General features: G+C 47.6%; 1 pseudogene; it reads left to right on the forward strand.

The window, feature by feature from the left end:
- The first annotated feature begins 1,493 nt into the window (after positions 1 to 1,493).
- On the forward strand, positions 1,494 to 8,594 carry LOC101427817 (myotubularin-related protein 12-like; annotated as a pseudogene).
- The last annotated feature ends 919 nt before the right edge of the window (positions 8,595 to 9,513 follow it).

The following is a 9,513-nucleotide window of genomic DNA, read 5'->3' on the forward strand; positions in this document are numbered from 1 at the left end:
TTTTCACCAGAAAATTTACAATAAAGAACATAATGTTATCTCCCGAAAATTTCTATAGACTATCCCTACCTCATTAAGTTCCAAAGTAGAAATCACACATGCAACATTCCCTGGCCACAGCACAATAAGTCATCAAATAAAATAGCTGACCAACCCAAACAAAACCCAAATATCAAGCACAAATACCAAGTAAATTTTGATGTTAAGAGATTTAATATGATTTAAATTGATAAATTGATGATAACATCTATATGGAAGGGTGAAATATGCAGAATAGCCAATGTTTTTTCAAAATGAAGAATAAATAAGTTACCTAATTATCTTGGTACTCTTTATATTGTCCTTTCATTTTCATTCATTTTATTGTCATTTTCTGTTTTCTAGCAGTTTGATGCAGAAGATTGAATTTTCATCACACTTTTTATTATAATTAGCATAGTATTAAAGTAGCTGGATTTTTAAAAGTTTTATTTGAGCTTTGCTTTTCTTGTATTATGTAGATCCATATATATATATAATATATATATAATTGCTTGTTGACATTCTACAATTTTCTTTAATATTAGGGAGGAATTTTAATCTAAATTTGAATGATCTATTTTGTTTTTATTTAAAATTGTTATATTTTTATTACTTTTTTTATCCCCACACTTGTGGCTTTTTGCTTGCTGTCTGCTCTCTGTGCCCATTTGCTGTGCATTCTTCTGTGACTGTATTTATTTATTTATCCCCCCCCTTGTGGCTTGCTTGTTGTCTGCTCTCTGTGTCCATTCGCTGCACGCTCTTCTGTGTTTTTGCTTGTCTCCCTTTTTGTTGTGTCACCTTGTTGAGTTGGCTCTCCATGGTGCTGGCAGGCCAGGTGGCACTCTGCAGTGCTGGTGGACCGGTGGCACTCTGTGGCGCTGGTGGGTGAGCCTGCCTTCACAAGGAGGCCCTGGAATGCAAACCCAGTGTCTCTCATATGGTAGATGGGAGCCCAACTAATTGAGCCACAGCCACTTCCCTATTTTTTATTACTTTTTAATAGCAAGAATGCTGATTGTATTATTTAATGTTTTGAATTATTGGTATTTTCTTTGTAGTTTCCTCAGCCCATTCTTTTATTTTGAAGCATGCTAATTACATTTAGGTGTGTTCATAGTGAAGATACTTAATATAGAGCTGAATTTAACTTAATGATCTGACCTAGGTTACTGAATATTATAATAGGTTAATTAAGCCCTTTTAAATTTATTGACAAGAAAGTCATATTTGGTTTTGTATTTCTCATATATTTTATAATACTGTTTTCTATATATTAAATAACTTATGATGTGTTCTTTAAGAACTTTAATAAAATTAAAATTTGTTAAAAAATGTGCACTTACTATGGATGAACTTTCAGGAACTGAGCAAACTTCTGTAACTAGCATTCACATCAAGCATTGCATTATCCCAGGTACTCCATAATTCCTACTTGTTTCTCATTCCAGTCACTAATCCCCCAATACCGAATGGCTCCATCCAGTGATTACGCTCATAATTTGTAACTATAAATTATATTGTATGTTTTTGTCACATATTAATATGATCACAGTTTTGCATGGGGCAGGAAGGACAAGATGGCCATTGCAAAGGAACTTTGGAAAGTTCATTCATGTACAGAGCTGGACTAGGGTAGTCTGGGTTCATAGAAGTTTAAAGTTATAACGTTAGTTAAATCAAATACTTTCTTGAGATGATCCTAGAATATTTATCTAATTTTATGTTAAGATGTAATGTGTACCATGTAAATTATTTTTCAAAATTAAAAAAAAATCAATCTTGCATTCCTGAAAGAAACCAAAAATTTTTCCTTAAAAATTCAAAAGTATTTTTGGTGATGATTCTATCTTGACATGAATTTCTCTTTAACCTATCTAATTTCTATGATTTCCAAATGAATTTAATAAAGAGATATATTACTAATCATATTCTATAGTTTTTCTTCTATCAGTTTGTTAACTTTTGTTTTCTAGGAGTGTATCAATTTAATATAAAATACAATGTTCATTACCACAAAATGTACAATTGTATATTTTTATAACGCTTTTCATATATTTTGTGCAATTTTTCTTCATTCCTAATATAGGTAATTCGTTCCAAAAGATTTGTTAATTTCATTTTTAGGAGCCGGGAAGGGCAGAGCTCCAGCCGTTGTTGCTGGTGGCCGCGGCCACTGCAGTTGCTTGAGCGCCAGGTGCCTCCTCTGCTCTCTTGAGGAGCTGCAGCCCAGGACGGCGGTTTGCTGGGAAAGGGGTAGTCGGTGGTGCCGGCGGCACCAAGGAGCCTAAACCCTCTTCAGTGTCGTACAGGCGGCCGGAGGAAATTCACACAAACGGAAAGGAATAACAGAGAAAGAAGTAACTCTTCACTTGTTACCAGGAGAACAGCTGTTTTGTGAAGCCAGCACAGTACTGAAGTATGTTCAAGAAGATTCATGTCATCATGGGATCTATGGGAGCCTTGTCTGCACAGACTTCAAGGTGCTTTCTTTTTTTTTCAAGACGCTTTCTTGAGTAGTGATGAATCTGCATTTGATAATGATGAAACTCAATTGAAGAAAAAGCTTATAGGAGAAAATGACATTACAGTCCACTGTGTTGATTAGATTTATGGGGAGATTAATGAGAAAAAAACAAACCAAACCAAAAATCTCTCTTTGGACAACTAAAGAAATATCCTGAGAAATTCATCATCCACTGCAATGACTTCTGAGTATTCCACTTATCTTGGCATAAACCATTAAACCAAGCTCCTAAAGTACTTAAACATTTGTTCCTGTTTTCCTGTGCAACTACTGCACAAAGCAGTACAGCCACAGATGCCAAGAACCTTACTGTAATGTTTGAAAGGCTCAAGGACTGGTGTTGGTAATTAGAGACCAAAGGCAAGGTGAAGTACTAGGCAGTGTCAATGAGGGCCATACAGTTTGTGAAAGGTTGCTAGAGCACTTCGTTGTCTCTATCCCTCCTCCTGAAGAGGATAGTCCACACTTCCATGGTCAAGGAGTACCAATATGGTGTTGGTCCTGCCACAGTGGATGTGCCCTTTTAAGAATGTCACCTCTGCCCAAAGAACAGGAAGATGGCAATTTACAAATCCAAAAAAGCTTCTTGGATGGAATTTACAAGACCATCCACAGCTACCCTATGAAATTGTTAAAACTGAAGACCTATCAAGCAACTTCTGATTCCTGCAGGAAATCCAGACTGCATACTCTAAATTTAAACAGCTATTTCTGATTGATAATAGTACTGAATTTTGGGACACAGATATAAAATGGTTTTCTCTGTTGGAAAGCAGCAGCTGGCTTGACATAATCAGACATTGTCTAAAAAAAGCAATAGAGATTACAGAATATTTGGAAGCACAGAGCATGAATGTTCTTCTCTTAGAGGAGAACACTTCTGACCTCCACTATGTCGTTTCCTCTCAGGCGCATGTGATGATGGACACACACTGTAGAACTAGGTTTGGTTTCCAGAGTCTCATGCAAAAGGATTGGATCATTGGTGGGCACTGTTTCCTGGATCACTGCAACCATCCATGCCAGAGTGACAAAGAAGAAAGTCTCCTGCATTCCTGCTTTTCTTAGATTGTGTGTGGCAGCTGGCACATCATTCCCCAGCATTTGAATTCATGGATACTTACCTGTTTTGTCAGATAGCCTGTACATACTTATTTTTAGCACCTTCTTCTTCAATTTACCCATCAAAATGATACTAACATGGATAGGGAAGGCCAGGATACACAAAGCAAGCCTTTGCATCTGCTCACCGTGTGGGATTGGTCTGTACAGTTTGAACCCAAAGCCCAGATGTTGCTCCAATACCATCTTAATGTGGAAAAGTGAAAAACTGGACAAAGGTCAGTGAAAAGGAATGTGTTTCAAACATCAACAACAATTTTCTTTGCCACTCACGCAGCCTAAACCATCTCCCAAAAGAGGGTTTTTCAGGGAAGAAACAGATCATTTAATTAAAAACCCTCTAGGCAAGAGAATTAGCAAACTTATTAATTCTTCAGATGAGCTGCCAGACAACCTTTGGGCATTCTATGACAGCTGGCACAGCAAACCTACTGACTACTGTGGTTTGTTGTTGCCTCACAGAGAAGGGCCAGAAAGCTAAGTCTGGGCCCAGTTGCGGCGGCTTGCTCGGTCGGTAGAGGTGGGGTCTGGCTGCGGACGAGGGGTCGGTCCAGCTCTGGACGAGGGGTCAGTCCCGCTTGGGACGAGGGGTCGGTCCCACCTGGGACGAGGGATCGGTCCGGCAGCAGACGAGGGATCGGTCTCACAAGGGGTTGCGCGGTTCGGCTGACGGGGTCGCCCGGCGAAGCCGGTGACGAAGGGGTCGCCCGGAGAAGCAGGCGACGAATTGGGGACAAGGGAGGCCAGGCCCTTGTTGGGGGCTCTCAGGACTGGAGGGCGCACGGCAGAACTACCGCGGAGACAAGGTAAACACGCAAGTCCACTTTACTGAGGGAGAGGCAACAGTTTTATAGGGGCTGGGGAAGGCTGATTGGTTGAAGCCACGCCCTGTTCTGATTGGTTGCCGGCGAAAGGTCAGTGGGCGGTACTGGACGGGGGAGGGGTGGTGGTTAGGGATTGGCTGTCGCTGTTGCTGGGGGAAGGGGCAGGGTTTAGGGATTGGTGGCTGCTGTTGCTGGGGTGGAGGGCAGACTTGAGTTTCCCGCCCACGCCTGGCTGTTGCTGCTGTCGGGGGAAGGGAAAAGGGTGGGCTGGATTTTTCCGCCCACACCTGGCTATTGCTGCTGTCGGGGGAGGGGAAAAGGGCAGACTGGAATTTTCTGCCCTGCGCCTGCGCAGGGAGAAGGAAGAAGAAGGGTGCCGCCCCACAAGGCATCGGGTGGCACCATCTGGGAGGAGGGGCGGCCGCGGAAGCATGGCTGCCGAGAAGGGGAGACCCGAGGGCACTCTGCGCCCATGCCGAGCTTCCTTCAGGGGTGGCGGTGAGTCCGACCAACCACCCTATTATGGGGGCAGCGGAATTAGGCCTACCGCGGCCGCTCCCCTGCCAGGCCAGCAAACCACACTTCAGCCCGAGGGGTGACCGCATTTCCCCCTTCTTTTCAAATAAGGGCCAGGATGGCAGCAGCAACAAGTAGCCGAGGCCCAAGAGGCAGTAAGCAATGAGGGAAGCGGGGCTGAAGAGGGAGGTGAGTATGACGGGGATACAAATGTACAATTTGGGGGGCGGTATCTTGCCGTTGCAAGCAAGGGTGGCCAATGTCCAATTCTCGTTAATCTCGGCGGCTATAAGGTCCATGTGCTGTTAAAAGTCCAGGATGATAGCGCGTTACAGGTGGTTGATCTCTTCTTGGTGGCGAAGAGCGGCAGAGGCAGACTGTGTGATGGTCTGGAAGATTGCAGCGGTGAGGACAAGTCGCGTCAGGGCACCAGCGTCGGGAGTGGTGGAGACGTAAGCGAGAACAAGAAGGCCAAGGTCTCCACGGGCCGAGAGAGGCCGATGTTAACGGGGCGGGCCGACATGGGGCGGCCCAATCTGCAATGTAATGGGGGTTCAAGCAAAAAAGGAGGGGGGCGGGGGACGAGAAGGGACGCTTTGGATGGCTGAGAAGAGGAGTGAGGTTGAGACAGGAGGAAGCTCCGCAGAAGTATGGGGAGGCAAAAGCAGAAACGTTATTAGATGCTAGAAAGCAGGCCGCAGGCCGGGGAAAGCGGGTTGCGGGCCGTTTTGCGGGCCTGGAGCTGCTTGAGAGCGATGGCGGCATGGGGGGCCGCGGTTACAGAAGACTTGGGGTTGTTTCAGAGAGATCTTACACCGGTGAGTGTCTAGGAGACTGGTGAGGGCCCGAACTTGTGGGGCTTGCTTAGCAGATAGGATGTTGAAAGAGATCTTACACCGGTGAGTGTCTAGGAGACCGGCGAGAGCCCGAACTTGTGGGGCTTGCTTAGCAGATAGGATGTTACCCATTGCTAATGGCCTTTTGGAGCCGATAAGAAAAGGGGCCCTTACCTTGAGAGCGCGGCGATGGGAGCCGAGGTGCGCGGTGAGACGAGGGGTCGGAGCCGGTGGGGCTCCGACGGTGGTCGCGGGCCAAGAGAAGTCCCCGACGAGGGGAGGGCGGGACGACGAGCAGTGGAGCAAGGCAAAGGGGAGCAAGCGTGAAGGGGAGGAGGCAGAGGTGAAGGCAGGGGTGGAGGTGCTCAGGCACGTGCTCCTGAGAGTTTTATTGGCGCCTCTTAATCATAGCGGGTCGGTATAAGCCCCCGACATGGAAGGAGAAAGCCATCCAGCGATTCTCCCAGACCGCCGTGGATCATATGAGGTCGCCAAGGTTCAGGAGCAGCAATGCAGAGCGAAAAGATAGGGGTGAGAAGAGAGGAGAGCGTAGGGCTATGGTAGGGTTACTTCAGACATGCAAGCGCGTGCTCCCGAGAAATCCAAGGCTCCTCTTAATCATAGCGGGTCGGTATAAGCCCCCGACATGGAAGGAGAAAGCCATCCAGCGATTCTCCCAGACCGCCGTGGATCGTATGAGGTAGCCAAGGCTCAGGTAGCAGCAATGTTGCACGAGAGAAGTCCCAAGGTGAGAAGAGAGGAGGGCGTAGGGCTGTGGTAGGATTACTTCAGACGTGCAAGCGCGTGCTCCCGAGAAATCCAAGGCTCCTCTTAATCATAGCGGGTCGGTATAAGCCCCCGACATGGAAGGAGAAAGCCATCCAGCGATTCTCCCAGACCGCCGTGGATCGTATGAGGTAGCCAAGGCTCAGGTAGCAGCAATGTTGCACGAGAGAAGTCCCAAGGTGAGAAGAGAGGAGGGCGTAGGGCTGTGGTAGGATTACTTCAGACGTGCAAGCGCGCGCTCCCGAGAAATCCAAGGCTCCTCTTAATCATAGCGGGTCGGTATAAGCCCCCGACATGGAAGGAGAAAGCCATCCAGCGATTCTCCCAGACCGCCGTGGATCGTATGAGGTAGCCAAGGCTCAGGTAGCAGCAATGTTGCACGAGAGAAGTCCCAAGGTGAGAAGAGAGGAGGGCGTAGGGCTGTGGTGGGATTACTTCAGACGTGCAAGCGCGCGCTCCCGAGAAATCCAAGGCTCCTCTTAATCATAGCGGGTCGGTATAAGCCCCCGACATGGAAGGAGAAAGCCATCCAGCGATTCTCCCAGACCGCCGTGGATCATATGAGGTAGCCAAGGCTCAGGTAGCAGCAATGTTGCACGAGAGAAGTCCCACGGTGAGAAGAGGGGGGGGGGCGCCAGGTTATGGAGTGAGGCTGTGGTGGAGTTGCCTTACCCCACGTTGTGCTGTGGTGGGGTTGCTTTGCCCCACGTTGGGCGCCAACTGCGGCGGCTTGCTCGGTCGGTAGAGGTGGGGTCTGGCTGCGGACGAGGGGTCGGTCCAGCTCTGGACGAGGGGTCAGTCCCGCTTGGGACGAGGGGTCGGTCCCACCTGGGACGAGGGATCGGTCCGGCAGCAGACGAGGGATCGGTCTCACAAGGGGTTGCGCGGTTCGGCTGACGGGGTCGCCCGGCGAAGCCGGTGACGAAGGGGTCGCCCGGAGAAGCAGGCGACGAACTGGGGACAAGGGAGGCCAGGCCCTTGTCGGGGGCTCTCAGGACTGGAGGGCGCACGGCAGAAGAACTACCGCGGAGACAAGGTAAACACGCAAGTCCACTTTACTGAGGGAGAGGCAACAGTTTTATAGGGGCTGGGGAAGGCTGATTGGTTGAAGCCACGCCCTGTTCTGATTGGTTGCCGGCGAAAGGTCAGTGGGCGGTACTGGATGGGGGAGGGGTGGTGGTTAGGGATTGGCTGTCGCTGTTGCTGGGGGAAGGGGCAGGGTTTAGGGATTGGTGGCTGCTGTTGCTGGGGTGGAGGGCAGACTTGAGTTTCCCGCCCACGCCTGGCTGTTGCTGCTGTCGGGGGAAGGGAAAAGGGCGGGCTGGATTTTTCCGCCCACACCTGGCTATTGCTGCTGTCGGGGGAGGGGAAAAGGGCAGACTGGAATTTTCTGCCCTGCGCCTGCGCAGGGAGAAGGAAGAAGAAGGGTGCCGCCCCACAAGGCATCGGGTGGCACCATCTGGGAGGAGGGGCGGCCGCGGAAGCATGGCTGCCAAGAAGAGGAGACCCGAGGGCACTCTGCGCCCATGCCGAGCTTCCTTCAGGGGTGGCGGTGAGTCCGACCAACCACCCTATTATGGGGGCAGCAGAATTAGGCCTACCGCGGCCGCTCCCCTGCCAGGCCAGCAAACCACACTTCAGCCCGAGGGGTGACCGCACCCAGTGGTACCTGAGTTGGATTCAAGAAGTCCAGATCCTAACTGGCACAGTGGCCACTAGAGCAAACTCTTGGAAAGAATGGAGGAAGGTCAGAGCTTACAAGAGAAAATAGAGACACCACAGGCAGGTGGCCTTCCAGGCAGAGGCTCTCACCCTGCTGAGGAATTCTGCCTGCTTGTACCATTTGTTTTGCTCCAGCCACAGTCCTCTAAGTCTGTCTTACCTACCAGTGGTTGGAAAGCTCTGTGAGATGAAGACTTGGCCAAACAAGAAGGTGAGTTTGTAGATCTAGGCGATGTGTGACTTGTTTTTACATTTATTGTGAAAAAAGAATATTGAAGATTGGGACAGGAATCGAGCACCTTTGATCTCTGGAGTAGTGTGCCATGCTGAAGCCCAATGCTGGTAGTGTCGTTAGCTTGGTGCTGTGTTGGGGTAAACCTGTGCCTTCAGGAAAAGAGCTGGCTCTTGTGTTGTTTGTTTTTTGGATTGTTTTTCGTGGGCATGAAAGATTATGCCATTAAAATCATTTATCTATTATTATTAATTGAAAGGAACTATTACTTGACCCTTAGTAGGATTCTGGTGGTTTTCTGGTGATGCATAAGTATTATACAGAGCCTACAATGGCTGATTTACTACCAAAAAGGGCTTTCATAAGATATTCTTGGACTTGATACTTTCTTCAGGTCCTTTCTGTGCCAAGATAATTTATCCTACCACTGGGAATAGTGAATTTCTCTATAGCCAATCTCAGAAGCAAGTTTAGCTTTCCATGATATTTGTATGGCAAATTAAAGATTCAAATAGAGGTATCAAAATGTAAGACATTTCTTCCTCAGTGTCTGCATTCTTTTTTTTTTTCCTAATTTTTAATTTTGTTTTCAAAAAAATTTTAGATCATAGTAAACTCACATATACAATATAGGGGACTCCCATATATCCAACGTCAAACCCTTTCCTCCCTTCCCCAGCAATGACATTTTTACATGTTCATGTTATATTTGCTGCAGCTGATGTACAGATTTTGAAACATAGCTATCAACCATGGTTCCATTTTGGTTTACATTATTGTTTATATTTAATTTTTTAATTTTTAAAAATTTATTTCTCTTCACTTCCCCCTTCCCCCCAGTTGTCTGCTCTCTGTGTGCACTCACTGTGTGTTCTTCTGTGACTGCTTCTATCCTTATCAGTGGCACCAGGAATCTGTGTTTCCTTT

This window comes from Dasypus novemcinctus, chromosome 22, assembly GCF_030445035.2.
Source record: "Dasypus novemcinctus isolate mDasNov1 chromosome 22, mDasNov1.1.hap2, whole genome shotgun sequence".
Classification (NCBI taxonomy): Eukaryota; Metazoa; Chordata; class Mammalia; order Cingulata; family Dasypodidae; genus Dasypus; species Dasypus novemcinctus.